Source organism: Dermacentor variabilis, chromosome 1 (assembly GCF_050947875.1).
Source record: "Dermacentor variabilis isolate Ectoservices chromosome 1, ASM5094787v1, whole genome shotgun sequence".
NCBI lineage: Eukaryota > Metazoa > Arthropoda > Arachnida > Ixodida > Ixodidae > Dermacentor > Dermacentor variabilis.
The window spans coordinates 34,098,146-34,114,217 of record NC_134568.1 but is presented as its reverse complement, the minus strand read 5'-3'; the positions used below and the strand labels follow the sequence as shown (position 1 = coordinate 34,114,217).

The 16,072-nt window shown below is 45.1% G+C and overlaps 2 non-coding genes across 2 annotated transcripts; both read right to left on the bottom strand.

Annotated features, from left to right (window-relative positions):
• Nucleotides 1–83: 83 nt before the first annotated feature.
• TRNAN-GUU (transfer RNA asparagine (anticodon GUU)) lies at nucleotides 84–160 on the bottom strand. The gene has a single exon. It is a non-coding gene; the product is annotated as a tRNA-Asn (tRNA).
• Nucleotides 161–5,144: 4,984 nt separating this feature from the next.
• TRNAN-GUU (transfer RNA asparagine (anticodon GUU)) lies at nucleotides 5,145–5,218 on the bottom strand. The gene has a single exon. It is a non-coding gene; the product is annotated as a tRNA-Asn (tRNA).
• Nucleotides 5,219–16,072: the final 10,854 nt, after the last annotated feature.

Sequence of the window (16,072 nt, the reverse complement as noted above, 5' to 3'; positions counted from 1 at the left end):
AGCCGGCCGTGCTGCACCTTCCTCCCCATTGCACACACTACATAAAATATATCAGTATGAATAAATAAAAAGAAATGAGGCTGCGCCACCCGGAGGAATCGAACCTCCAACGTTTCGGTTAACAGCCGAACGCGCTAACCGATTGCGCCACGGAGCTGGCCGTGCTGCACCTTCCTCCCCATTGCACACACTACATAAAATATATCAGTATGAATAAATAAAAAGAAATGAGGCTGCGCCACCGGGAGGAATCGAACCTCCAACGTTTCGATTAACAGCCGAACGCGCTGACCGATTGCGCCAAGGAGGGGGCCGTGCTGCACCTTCCTCCCCATGCACACACTACAGAAAATATATCAGTACGAAGAAAAAGAAGTTAACCTGCGCCACCGGGAGGGATCGAACCTCGAACCTGATGGTTAACAGCCGAACATGCTATACATGCTATACATGCTTAATACCATGAACATGTCATAGGGCACACCCCCGTCATTGTTGACCGCAAGAAAATGAATTCCATATGGTGTGAGGTGCAAAACTTTTTTCAGCGCTCGCTGGAGGACGTCCCAATGAAATATTGAATCTAAACAGTCTAGGAATATATGTGTTACTGTTTCTGGCTAGCGCCATAAATTGCAGTCAACTGACCAGGAAACAAAAAAGCCCTTTTCCTGCAGCCAGGGTTTGAATGAGAGCGTGCCACTATGGAGTTGAAAAAAGAAAGTTTTCACAGACGACCGAACCGGAATTCTTTTAACTTCCTTTAAAGCGTCCTTACTCGGACCAACAGAAAAAATGGCTCGATATAAAGGTACTGGAAGCATCACATCACGGAGATCTTTGTACAATCGTTTCTTTGATACAATAAAGATATAATCAAACGAGAAACGTACTTTAAGAATCTTGAAAGCACTTACAACTTCGCGTAGATAGCCGCTCAAACCGCTTCCGGTAACGCCACACGATGGCACAATAAGCTCAGGAAAAGCAGTCTGCAGTCTCACTTGAAGCACTGCTCACAAAAAGGGGTCCAGCTGGTCCCGCAAGAAAATAAACCTTGAGACAATCTGCCTCAGAAAAAGATGAGCTAAGCCAAGCCCTCCTGCTTTCAATGAATGAAACAAGTTAAGGCGACTTGTGCGCTCCCATGTTGAATTCCATACAAATGTTGTAAGAATTCTGTGAAATTTCTGCGCACTAGTTCGTGACATAGCGAGCACCTGCAACACATACCAAATTCGCGCAACAAGGAACGTATTGCAAATCGTTGACCTGGTAAATATGGATAAATTTTTCCCGCCCCATTTCGTAGTTTTCTGGCGCATTCTCTCAGCTTCTTCTCTCCAGTATTCTGTAGGCTCATCATACCAGTTTAAAGGTGCTCCTAGATATTTTGTAGGAGAGACTGTCCACTGTAAATTTTCAAAGACATTGGGCTTCTCATCCCAGCTGCCATGCCAAAAACCGGCGCACTTCTCCCAGTTAACAGCGCTTCCAGACATTTTGCAATACGTTCCAGCTTGTTTAACAGTTTCACGAACACTTTCTTTATACCCACAAAAGACGGCAACATCATCTGCATACGAGGGAATTTTTACTTCACTGGCCATTAAACGAAAACCCCGTATTTTCTCACTGTGTATAACTTTTAAACAAAAAGGCTCCAAGTAAATTGCGAAGAGAAGCGACGAAGCCGGACATTCTTGTTTTATGTTTCTACATATATTAATGTTACCAGAGAGTTGTTTATTTACTAGTAAGTTCGTGCTACACCATTCGTAAGACAGTTTTAAACCTTCTAATATAATGTTTCCTACATTCACGTGCTCTAGAACAGAAAAGAGCACATTGTGCACAACACGGTCGAAAGCCTTCTCCATGTCTAGTTGCATAATAGCAATCCTTCCTTCCCAGGCATCGCAACCCTAGATAATACTTCTTCCCACATGTATGTTATTAAGTATCGACCGGCCTCTTATGCCACAAGTTTGGTGTGGGCCTACTATTGATGTCATCACTGATTGCAACCTTCTTGCTAGCACCTTCATGAATATCTTATGATCTACATTAGACAAAGTTATAGGGCGATACGACCTTACTGAGAGCAGCTTTACAGGGTCATTGCATTTCGGGATCAGCACGGTATGGGTTTTTCGGAAAGAAGGCGGCATGTATTTTACTTCATAAGCCTCGGCTAGAACACGGTGTCAAAAGGCTGCTAGTTAATGCTTAAATGCCTTGTTGAAAGCCGCGCCTAGGCCATCAGGTCCGGGCGCCTTTCCAGGTTTCAGTTCATCAATTGCGATTTCGATGTCATTCAACGTAATCGGTTCCTCGAGGACTGTCTTGACGTCATCATCTAGTCTCGGCATTAAAGGCAAATATTCGCTATCAAAGCCAGCTTCCACAGCTCCTTTGCAGCTTAACAACTCTCTGTAGTGTTCGAAGAAGGCACGCTGTATTGTATTACAATCGCTACTACGGACGTTGCCATATTCGATTTCTTTTATTTCATTTTGTGATGCGTATCTTTTCTCTTTGCTCAAAGCGCGTCTTGTGGGCGTTTCCCCAAGCCACAAATGCTCTGAGCGCGCACGTATCACTGACCCCCTATATCTCTTGACATCAATGATTTCAAGCTCATTTTTTATATTCCTTATCTCTGTTGACAACTCTTCTGGCTGTGTGCATTTTGTCGACAATACGTTAAGCTTATTTCGTAATTCATTTTCTTTTCTCTTTTCATTGTAGCGTAATACAGAGGCTCTTTCAATGGCTTTTATTTTGAATTCCTGTTTAAACTCTTTCCACATCGCTATGAACGCCCCGGATTCGCAAGCAAGCATCTCTCGTATACGTTCTTTTATAAACGCGAGAAAGGTTGCGTCATCCAGAAGTTTGACGCTGAATTTCCATAGGCACCAATTAAAAGGCCGGTTTTCTTTTCTCTTGCCGAGCGATAAACATTACCAGACTATGGTCGCTGAAGGATACGTGCCTCACGGCATAGCTTCTGCACAATGCAACCAGTCTCGCTGATATAAGTTCGATCAAGTCTCGCGTGACTGCCCCGTTGGAAATGCGTAAACACAGTCTGCTTTCCACTGCAAAACACCGCACCAACGTCTTCTAATTCACGCTCTCGGGTTGCTGCGAGCAATAAACCTGCACTTTGATCGCGTACAAGCAATGTGTTATTCCGGTCGTCAGAAAAACAAACACAATTGAAGTCTCCCAGCAAGATAATATAGCGCTCAGATTTCAAATAGACATCAAGCTTTTCAAAGAAGTCACGGCGTTCTCTTTCATTATTCGGGGCGTATATGCAAATTGCCCGCCACTCAGAAACCCAGAGCGAAAAGTCACGCACAATCATTAGACCTTCATCGCAAACAAATACAGATTGCGGAACAGTTTCTAAAGATTTCCGCAACAACAAAACACGCCCAGCGGAATTGCCGACAGAATGGGAAACGCACGCACTGTACCGCGCTCTAAATGTTTGAACCATTCGGTCGGTTCGCTCTTCACTTTCAGTTTTTGTTTCCTGTAGAGCGACTATGTCTAAATCATTTTTTGCAATAACCGGCTAACCTGGTACTGCCGCTTTTCGCGCCCAGGCCTCGGACACTGAGCGTACCAATGCGTAGCGCTATTCCAGATTTTAAAGCCATTTCTTTTTTTCTTTCTTTAGAAGGAAAACCGGCACACTAGTTCAAGCGAACCCATACACCCTGCCATTTCTCGGAACGCGCACAATTCTTTCCTAGGCAAAAGCAGCCGAACTTTACAAATGTACTCTGCAGCCCGTCCCTCACCTCGCATACAGGCATTGCTGGGCGATGCCCTCGTTATTACGGGGGCGCCTTAGATACCGTCGGACTGGACTCTGGCGGAATGTGAGACTTTTTGTTTGAAAGATGGGCGGCGGTATGAACTTTCTTTTCTGGGCGGCTCCTGTGCCTTCCCGCCGCCACCTTCTTCACCTTCGGAAACTTGCGCGTGTGGCAGTTTCGCAGACGAGCTGTTCTCGACGTGCATGTCTTCTTGGTCGCTACTGGGCGAGGGTTGACTGGTTTCAAAGACGTCTTTGACGTCGCACGTGGCATAGCGGTTTCCTGTCGTACAGATGCCACATCACTGTTGTCGCTTCCAACACTTTTCACAGTTCCCTTCTCGGAAGTTTGAACAGCTGCCGACGTAGGTTTGCTGTCCTTGATTCCTGCAGCCTCCGCCGCGTCCACCTCGCCCATAATGTGCTTGGCGGAGTCCTCCCGGCTCCTTTGGCTTGCTACGCTTGCGTAGGTTTTAGCACACTGGCTATCATCATGTCCGAACCGCCGACAAAGCTTACACCGTGGGACGCGGCAGTCTCGGCGAATGTGCCCTGTTCGCTGGCACCGCAGGCAAAGCGCCGGTTTTCCTGGTACCACCACAAGGGCCGTAATACCAGACACTCGTAGCTGGTGTGGCAGGTCGTCCAAAGTCACGTCCCCCTTCAGCTGCAGACTAACCGTCCGTGTGGAGGAGCCCTTATCGCCGAGTCCTGGCACACGCCATTGCTCTCTGCAAACGTCCGTCACTTTGCCGTACGGTGCGAGAACAGCGCGCACGTCTTCATCTTGTATGTGGTAAAGCAGCCAATAGAGCCTTAGGCGGACAGTATGGGGGCTCGGATCTATCACGAGGCAGCGGTGATTCTTCACAGTCACGTCAGTTACTCCGAGCAACTTCTTCATTCCTTCCGCACTCTTGAAGGTCACCGCCCACACGTGGTTCATCTGAAACGCCCCCAAGGCAACTACCTCAGGGGCAGTTCGATCCAATGTATCTCGGAAGTCCTCAGCTCGAAACGGCCTGGCTTTAACGCTGCCGCGAAGAAAAACAGTATTTAAAACAGACGAACATGATGGCAGTTGTGGCAAAATAACATCATAGTCCGTAGATTTCTGTGCGTCTGTCCTGTTCGCGCGGCCCTGCTGGGCCGCATTCGCCGCTCCAAGGGAGCTCGATATTACATGGCCGTACACTACGGTGGCCGGAAGTGGAATTGCACCACGGGGGCGGCCGTATTGCACCTTCCTCACCATGCACGCACTACAGAAAATTTATCACTATAAATAAATCAGAAAGAAAGAGAACTTCGCCCCCGGGAGGAATCGAGCCTCCAACCTTTCGGTCAACAGCCGAACGCGCTAGCCGATTGCGCCACGGCAGCGGCCGTGTTGCTCCTTCATCCCCATGCACGCACTGCAGAAATTCTATCCCTATAAATAAATCAAAAAGAAAAAGAAGCTTCGCCCACGTGAGAAATCGAACCTCGAACCTTTCGGTTAACAGCCGAACGCACTTTCCGATCTTTCATCTCTATTACCAGACATCGGCGTGATATCCAATAACACAACACTTTTGCCTTCCACAGATACGTGAAAATTATAAGATGTGCACAGCCCCACCTTGGCCACCATGGTCATTTTAATATTCCTCAAGGGCTGTCAAGGCTTCCACCCTGAACAACAGATCAGAAACATAATTTTGAGCCTTTATTATTTCAAGAAACTTAGCAACGCTCTCGCGAGAGATTAGGCTTGCTGGACGCTTACTCTGCAGGGTCACAGTGAATAATAATCTCGCGTGAACGCCATAGACAGTGGAGTTGAAACCACATGAAGCAAGCACATATTGAAGCCAGTGAAAGGCCAGGAGAATTAAGTGTTATATTTAAATTGAGGTGTTCCCCACCCACCGCCATGGACGTTACTTGCGTTGGCTAACCCTTCGAGCGTGTCCCAACCATCATGCATCAAGAGCTAAATAGATGCAAATGTCACGTAGCTGGGCAGAACCAAGGTAATATTGTTGGCTGCCTCTTGGAGATACTCAGATTATTTTTTTTTCCTCGAGCGGCTAGTCGCGCGACCATATTGGTTGTATTCGCGGGATTCTTTCACGCTCAGAAAAACACTTTTATATACCACGTATCGAGCAACAGAAAGCTGTATTGGGAGTTTTTTCATCATTCTCTGTTTTTTCATTATTCTCTATTTTTAGTCATTGACCCTTTTCATCTAATTATAATATTTGAAAAGCTGAATAATAAATTAAGAATAATTATATAATGACGCTGAATGCAAAAGAAAACAATCTGATTATCTCCAAGCGATGGCGTACAACATTACCTTGGTTCTGTACAGCTACGTGGAATTTGCATATCTTTAAATCTTGGTGCATGATCGTTGGGACACCGTTTATTCACACTGGCTTACTTACGATTAACCGAGTTGTGTACGTCCGATAAGCCAGGTCCTCCAATCTGTGATGATGGCTTCGATAATCAAGGATGGATAACAAAATTTCATGAGAAACGCAATAAATTCCAGATCTATCTGGAGGATAGCACCTGAAGCCCGCATGGCTTCGCGACACTGCAATCTACGAATGGTAACCAGTAAGTATGCAAGGGACATGGGCTTAGAACTAATTCTCAGAACTACGCCAGCTTTGCGATATTATTCTCAAAGTGTCCTACAAATCGCATTGTCGTTCCACTTACTTTTGTGCTTCCATGCGTAAAACAACGTTGTCAAAAAAAATTATGTGGCAGAACAGGGCATTTTTCACCGCAAGTTTGACGGCGCATATTTCAAAATCCGTGCCGTCCTCCGAAATCATTCTAAGTCGATATGCTTTGAATTCTCACAAGCTACAATTCATATATTAATATATGTGACATTAGGGAATCAATTAAATATTAATTAGCGTAATTATGATAACTATTACATTGGGCATTTTGATTTCCCGTGCAAGTAAGGGTCACATCATAAGTAATTTAGAGCAAGGGTTAGTAGTCGAGTAGGCATTGACATGCACGTTACAGTTTCCATTACTCTTGATGCTGTTACTGAGAGGAATGCTCAGCCGGACGTTGACCAACAGCACGACACCCGTTGAACTTGTGACATGGCAACGGCAACGCAGTGCTCGCCTCCTCGACGTGTCTCTAATTCCGCACCAGCAGTCGGAGAACACACATTGTTGATAGAGTTAACGTTAAACGCGTTCAGTAAAACCCGATTATGTGCAGTGATTGCCTATGACCGAGCGTGTCGAATATTGCAAGCGAAACACGTAAGAATCAGTCAAAGCTAGTATAATAAACAGCGAACACTCGACAATTTTTTTTCAGAAGAAATCGGCCGTAACGTGAACGTGGAATTGGAACATACATTCTATGAAACAGTGACTTATTTGATTAAGGAACTAATGATCATGACGACGGCCGAATATAACTATTATTAAGCTACCTACATTTACAGCTGCCAGACCTTGGCTGTCCTTGATGGTTGATGTGGCGATATTTGTGCGAATCTACAATATTGAGAAAGCGCGTTCTAGTTCTGTGTCACACACAAGAAAGCCCCCCTCCCCGTCATTAATCCTTGTCAGAACAGCGAGAACAAGGTTACGAGTAGGTGACAAGACGCCCCCAATGTTTCCATCCTGGCATGTGCTACTGCGCTGCATTAAATGTTTATGGCAAAAAAAATTATTATAACACTCATAGACCCATGCATGCCATACTTGAACGAGTATAATACGATAACGTACGTTATGGCGTCCTATTATCAAATCGTCTTCCATCGACATCCACGTGAACTTGCGCGCCCTCCTCCCATGATCATCCGTAAACTATGGCGATGTTGTGATCAGTGGACGTTGCCTACAAAACGCTTAACGATATCGACTTGCTGACGCTGCGCACTAAACCCGCGCGGTGTTTTATAATTGTTCCCTCTACTTATGTTGCGTAACGTATGTATGCACACTTCTCTACCACTGCGGTTTATTACTATACTGTTTAGCAGTGCGCACAACAGCACGTCCACTGCAGTTCGACGAGCCCAGCGCGTCATTAAAAAAACCATACTCGTATTGCCATTCTTGGCGCGTCGGTCCCATTACAACCCTCGCAGGGATACGTGTCGTGAATATGTATATCCACCCACACATATCGTGTATACCTACACACCCCACACTGCCTCCGGCATTGACTCGCCGGAAGCCTCGCGTCGACATCACCAACAAAGGCCGGCGACTCCTCTGCGCTGTATCTACCGCACGTTTAAACAATGCAGATTTCCCGTTCACTTCGCAGCAGCATGCGGTCGACAGACGCTACAAAGAAGCAGTCGCACTGTGCTCCGTCGGCGACGGGTACGGCTGGCACGGCTTTCCGCGTACGTGTATACCTGCGGGCGAAGCTCGAAGCCTTGACGCGCCGCATCAGATGCATGCGTATAGGGCCGCGGCTCGGTCCTAGTTGTCGCTCGCCGCGCACGCGGGTGGCACAGGGGAGGGCTTCTATTTGAGGTGCGCGATGTCGCTATTTGTCGCTGCTTTCGGTGCCAAGAACGCTCGCCCGCTGTTGTCTCCGCTGGCGCGGGCCTACAGCGGCGGCCGCGCGGCGAAGGCAATCAGTGGCTTTCTAAATGCATCCACCTGGAAACAATGCGCGCAGAAAAACAACGGCCGCGCTCCACTCCGGGGTCCGCGAGCGATTAGAGCGAAGGGGGCGCCTGGTGTCGCGCCCAGGCGGCGCTTGTTCGGCTGCAGGGTGCACCCGCTCTGGCAGTTGTATACACCGACGGAGCGCTCTGCTCCCAAGAGCACGGGGGCGCCGCAGGTTTCATTACCGGCCGAAGTTGCATCATGTCTGCAGACAGCGCGTCGCTAAAACTCCCGTGTGCCGAGGTCGCGCGATTCCGCAGTACGTCGTCTTCCCATAGCCCGCGTGCAGCTTGGCGCGTCACAGCCAGCACTGGTACCGTTTGTCGGTGGGCCTCGTTCTTCATATACAGTGAATGTGCAGACAGCAATTGCGGATATCGAATCGCGTACGAACCGAATATGCGCCAGAAGCGAATCGACTGCTTTAGAATAGCTTTCAGAAACCGAACACGGGCCTTTCTGGATGCATACACATAATCAACTGTCTTTACACATTACTAAATTTACAGCCATGTTGTGCAATACATCAATTTAATAGTTTTCTCAAATTCAACAGATTTTCTTAGACTTGAGACCGCATACAAATACGCACATTATTCGTTTATTTATTTACCCGCCGTGGTTGCTCAGTGGCTATGATGTTGGGCTGCTGAGCACGAGGTCGCGGGATCGAATCCCGGCCACGGCGGCCGCATTTCGGTGGGGGCGAAATGCGAAGACTCCCGTGTACTTAGATTTAGGTGCACGTTAAAGAACCCAGGTGGTCAAAATTTCCGGAGTCCTCCACTACGGCGTGCCTCATAATCAGAAAGGGGTTTTGGCACGTTAAACCCCGTAATTTAAATTATGTATTTATTTATTTATTTATTTATATCGCGTCATATAATTTTGACAGAAACCGATGCACCTATTCTTTCTGCACTATCCGTTCCTTCAGCGTGGCAGACAGTCGATGGCCGAGTAGCCATCACAGCCTGTTCGCTAACTGACTAAACTGGCTAATGAACGCTTTAATTAGCCAGTTAATCACTATGACCTTAACAATTTTGACTTGTTTGATTGTTCATATCAGGATATCCGCAAGTTATACACAGTGATTTATAGCTCTGAGATTTCTACTACATAACACTGGTTATACTACAAACTTTGTCTCGTTTATCAAATCCATAACCGTATCGAATTGTTTCATCTGGTTGTATGTAACTATTTGTAACAAATTGATTTCTTTATTGTTTTTTCCTGTACATTCAGTGTATTTATTCTAGACATTTGTAATTGATAGCACTTCAGATATTCATTTTTCTAAGAAACTGTTTTGTATTTATTTTTTTGACGACTGTAAAAACTGCCTTAACTTCTGTATTACCTTAGCATTTCCTTTACTTAGTGTGTGCCCTACAGTACTACGCTGTCTGTTAAGTTTCAATTTTTTATTTATTTTACGGTAGTGCTATTACCGCTCCAAAATTTTTCCATGGGGCTGTGGCCTAATCAAGCTGTTCTGAAAAACATATTTTTGTCACAGACCTTCTTTCTGTATCATTGCCAGAATGAAAATTAAGATTGATTGATTGATTGATTGATTGATTGATTGATTGATTGATTGATTGATTGATTGATTGATTGATTGATTGATTGATTGATTGATTGATTGATTGATTGATTGATTGAATTACTGCTTTTAACGCCAACTGGGAAAGAAAGCCCCGTGAAAGATAACGACATGGAAACCACTTTACTGGGTGATTCTGAGCCCGCACTACAAGTTTTTAGAGCGAAGGTTTATCTGACGGACCTGTATGAATGAGTCGTATGCGTGGTCTCGTAGGGAGGAGGGTGCCTGGGGTGGCTAATGTCCGTAAAGTGAACAAAAAGGATAACGAACGATAGTATGGTGCAGAAGAAAGAAAGAAAGAAAGAAAGAAAGAAAGAAAGAAAGAAAGAAAGAAAGAACACGTGATTTCACCGCGCGCCGCACGTGGGCAGTGGCGGAGTGCACCCGCACTGGCCGCCGTTGTTGCCGGCTGCGTCTGCTGTCGTCCTTCCTCAATGCAACGGCGCGGCAGTTGAGGCGGGAATACACGGGGATGTGCGCCGCGGTAGCCGCCGCGGTGTGCAAGAACCGAACTGTGCACTGCAGAGGTATACAGCACTGGTGACACTTGCAACTCCAACAAAACTGGGGAAATGGGGAAGACCGCCCATTGTGCGCAAGACCGAAGAACACGCCGTGATCACCATCGTTTCGAAATAAGATAAATAAAAATTATATACAGATGTATACGTGTGCGTGAATACGATTAATAATGGGAAGCCTAATCACTTAAACAGCTTCGCTGGCTAATCCGCCACCACATGAATGGTTCGACCCGAAATTTTTCCATTGCGACTTATGCATTAAAACAAATATTAAAAGTTTGCATATTCAAAGGTATATAGTTATTAGCTAACTAATTGCACTTCAAGAAATAGTATGACTAACTCAAGGCCACTAAGAACAATTTACTGTTGATCTCATTTGTCTAAAATGCACCATTATACTTTTTCAAGTTTGATTCTATAGTTGCGTGAAACATCCGGTACATCCGCTTGTGAATAAGTCCCGAACCGTTCTCATACGAAATCGTGGGTCATCGAGCCCTACGCTTGGACTGGACTGGCGCTGGCGTGGAATGACTGCCACATTTTAGCTCGCTGAACCCTGTAAGTCTTCCATTAGGTCATCGCTAAACATGCGAACAAGTTTGACATTCTTGGCATCATGGCAACTATGGCGGCGCTGAAGTTCGGGCATGGAATTCAAGAAGAGAAACTTGACCGTTCATTTTGTCTGCTAAAATAACCATCATTTATCGCAAATTTTTCGTTTTTTTTTTTCATTTATTGATACTGTCAGCCCAACTTTGGGCTATTACAGGAGTGGTAGGTCACAATACAAACAAAAATATATTTACACGGTAAAGAAAATAAAGTACATTTTGGGAAATGTACTGATATTAGCACCATGGCAAATACAGCATGTAATACAATACCCAGGTGTACAGTATAACCATTTGGCCGAGTTATGGTATGCGTACACATGTGCTTTTGACATCTTCAAGAAAGTCGCGTGAAGATGACGTCCTTACTATTGAGTCTGATAATAGGTTTCATTGTTTTATTGCTCTTGGAAAGAAGCTGTATTTAAAACAATCATTGCGGGTAGTAGGAGGAGGGATATACATACTGTAGCGATGACGAAAATAGGTACTAGGAGAGAAGTGAAAATAGTCAGCTTTATCAATTTTAACATGGCCATGAATAATAAGAAAAAGAAACTTCAAACGGTCATACTCAGTTCTAGACTCTAGAGAAGGAAGTTCAGCAAGTTCACATAACTGGGTAGGAGAGTGGCAACGACGATATTTGTTAAAAATAAACCGTGCAGGAAGCCGTTGAATTTTATCCAGCTTAGACTGATTAGATGAGGTATATGGGTCCCACACAATTTTCGCGTACTCCATAACTGGTCGAATCAAAGTTTTATATGCCAGGCATTTTACTTCAGGGGTAGCATTATACAGATTTCTTCTAAGCGACCACAAGGCTTTCTGGGCCTTGGTAGATACGTAATCAACGTGTTCATTCCAACGCAAAGCCGAGGTAAGCTTTAAACCCAAGTATTTAAATGATGACACTCTTTTTAACGCGACACCTTCAATGGAATAAGCGTAATCAATAATACTTCGTTTTCTAGTGACAGACATGTAAATCGTTTTGTAAGAGTTCAAAACCATTTTCCAAATGTTACACCAGTTTTTTACCTTTTGCAAATTTGAATTTAAATCCCTCTGATCGGCAGGTGATTCAATACGGTTATATAATACGCAATCATCTGCGAAGAGTCTCATGGGAACTGTAATGTTGTGCGGCATGTCATTGATAAATAATAGAAATAACAGGGGGTCCAATACACTTCCCTGGGGTACTCCAGACTCTACAGGCGAAAAGGAAGACCGGTATCCCTCACATGCGACAAATTGGTCTCTATGGCTTAGGTAGGACGAAAACCGTTCAGATAAGCGAGGGCTTTTGAATATAGTTTTAATTTGTAATAGCAACTTTGGGTGCGACACCTTATCGAAAGCCTTGGCCAGATCTAAGAATATTATGTCTGTTTGGCCTCGGTTATTTTTTGTATATGTGAGATCGTGAACAGTCTCTATTAATTGAGTCACTGTAGAGAGTCCCTGACGGAACCCGTGTTGGCATTTGTTTAGGATATGGTAGTTGTCTAGGTAGACCAATAGTTGCTTAGACATGATATGTTCAAGTAGTTTCGAACAAGTGCTAGTGAGTGAGATCGGCCTATAATTTTTAACGTCTGATTTGCTGCCACTTTTATGAATTGGGATAACTTCAGCACGCTTCCATGCGCTGGGAAAGGAACATTGGTTAATAGATGCCTGAAAAATTAGTTAGAAATTTAGAAACCCACTATGCGTACCTTTGTAAAAATTCATAAGAAATTCCGTCAGGTCCCGTACTCTTTTTAGTGTTCATGTGGAGTAAGAGGTTAAATACACCCTGTTCGTCAATTTTCATATCTTGAAAAGGCGGCCTTTCAGATTCATCTGTAAAATCGGGCAGGAAGCCGTTATCGCGTGTGAAGACTAACGAGAAGAAAGAGTTGAAATCCTTTGTCTTCTTTAGAGCGCTATCTCCAGTTTCATGCGAACGAGAAGCAGCTGGAAGGTTAATATATCGCCAAAATTTTCCGGGGCGTTTTCCAGAACAGATTGTAATGTGAAATTAATAATAATATTTGGGGTTTTACGTGCCAAAACCACTTTCTGATTATGAGGCACGCCGTAGTGGAGGACTCCGGAAATTTTGACCACCTGGGGTTCTTTAACGTGCACCTAAATCTAAGCACACGGGTGTTTTCGCATTTCGCCCCCATCGAAATGTGGCCACCGTGGCCGGGATTCGATCCCGCGACCTCGTGCTCAGCAGCCCAACACCATAGCCACTGAGCAACCACGGCGGGTTTGTAATGTGAAATTACAGAATCTATTTTTAGGTTCTTTGATTAGTCCTTTTAATTCGCGACTCATACTAGAAATGCAGCTTTTGTCAATTGGCCGGCAATTCTTTGAAGACGCCTTTCGCTTCCGTGTTAGCTTTTTTTTTTTTTTTTTGCAAGAATTATCTCTCTGGTTATCCAGAGATTCTTTTCATTTAGTTGTTGTTAAACGTTTTGGGACAAAGCTTTCCACACAGTGCTCGACCATGTTTGAAAAGAAGTTCCATGCTCGTCCACGCTTGCGTCAGAGTAGACAAGACCTAGGAACTTATCTAACGAGACTTCGAGGTAATCTAAAATAGACACATCGGCTAATGTAAAATTCAAGAACGGTATTTTTGAGGCATGGAAGAGTTTGCGCTCAGACAAATTTAAAGACGTCACTACCATTTTTTATGGTCCGAAATACCATCCTCGATGCCACAGCTCATAATAAAAGAACATAGGCGATTTGAAACGAAAACAAGATCTAAAAGCGTTGAAGTTTCCGCGCCCACTCTTGTGAAGCCAGACACAATTTGAGTCAGGTTATAATTAAATGCAATATTTAATAACTGATCAGAACTCCGTAATTCGGTTCCTCCTGAAGAATTCGACGCCCATTCAATTCCAGCCAAATTAAAATCGCCCGCAAGGCATATGTTGTCACCTGGATGCACGTGCAAGTTCATAAAGGCTTCCAAGTTTTCTAGTACTTCTACAGGGGAGTTGGGAGGCCGGTACACACCACCGATTAGCAATATATGCGAATGGGATATTTACGAAAATGCTTTGTCAATATGACTAAATAAACTGAGTGCTACCCCTTAGCGTCCCTTTAAGCATAATCTTTGTGCGGCCGAACTTCGGTGCTAAGGCGCTCCTGCCGCCAAGGTACTCTGACGCCTGTATACAGCCTTCAGAATATCAGTACGTCGAAGCAGTGCTTCTTCGCACAACTATAGCGTCACGAAGCAACCTTCTTCGAATAGCGTTAAATGTTTGTCTTTCTTATCGCTATCGATTGCTATCCAGCGCCAAACACTCACTTGGTACTACTGCCTGTGAGGCTCAGAAAAAAAGGCACTATTGCTAAAGTATCAATAGCGTTTCCCGCGCTTTTTTTTTCACGCAACTACAAGAGCCATCGCGTGCATGAGTGAGAACGCACACCAAGAATTTCACTGTTGGCACGCTGCCACGGAAGCTAAAAGCCAAACTACACGTACGTGTGCCGGCGCGCGAAAGCTCGCGCCTGCGCGCCTCACGCATGCGCAGATGGTGCACGACAGAATGCACGCTTCGAAGCGCAACGCGAATACAGATATATCTAATGTGTATATGCACGCTAAGCCAACATGGCGGCACCCATTGCCCCCGCTTCAGCGTGAATTCTCGTGATGGCTACGTTCTCACTCCCGTTGATCGCCAGGAACTATTAAAATGAGCATTCGCTTTCTCTAAACTCACCTGAGACGTTCGTTCTGAGAGCATAACGCGCCCAATTTGTGACATAGTTGATTCCGGTGCCCGTAGACCTAACGAGACGCGTCCGCATAGCAACAGCGGTATTATGGTGGCTAGAGGAGCAGGTGTGCCGACCGACCCGCCACTTCTGCGCATCATGACGCAAAAGTGGCGCTGCGCTCAGTACAACGGTTCTTAGCGGCGCATGTCGTCTGGTACTTGCGGCAAACGGCACTAAACAAATAAAGCACGCAGAGTGAAAAACTATCACGTGTAGCCGTCAGTTTGTGTAATGACGAGATACAGGTCTCTGTTATTGCGTTTATCACGTTGCTAAGATTTGTTGAAGCTCCTACGATGAAAAGGTGAGCGGCATGATTAGTGGAAGCTCATCTCCGATGGCGAATAAGCGGATTCCGCACCAAATAGTGGTGGTATTGTTGCTTCAGAGAAGATCAACAAGCACACTTGTTTCTGTAAATGACGGAGGCCTATAGCAGCATTGTTCTCAGCGCTGACAAGAGCAGCAGCGGACACTACTTGTGGTCGAAGGACGCTTTTAAGAACAGTCCCTCAAGCGCGATTTCACCCATGTTATGGACCAAGAACTGTTTACCAAAGACGCAGTATGTTGCTTCCGCTCATGTGTATAACATGATGCCCGATAAAGTAAGAAACAACATTTTTTGGTACTGTGATCACACGACGTAATTATGACCACAAACATTCGGAGAGATCAGAGCAACAATGTGCTAATGAACTTTGCGCAAATTATGATGTCAAGATTTCTGTGACGGCGCTTGCGGAGTTTGCCATCGTGTACGTGTTGCATCATGCTCGACCACTGGATCTGGAATCCACGGCTGCTGCATTTGCTCTTTCAGCGAAATTAGCTTTCAACATCAAGCTCAATAAAGCTTTTTTTGCGTTTGTGTTCCCGTCCATCAAACTAAATGTCTTGAAGGAACGCACACCAAGACTCAATCGAGGTGCTCACATTTAATGTATACGTAAGGCTATTCTAAAACGGTCTATCTTCTCCAGACAAATATC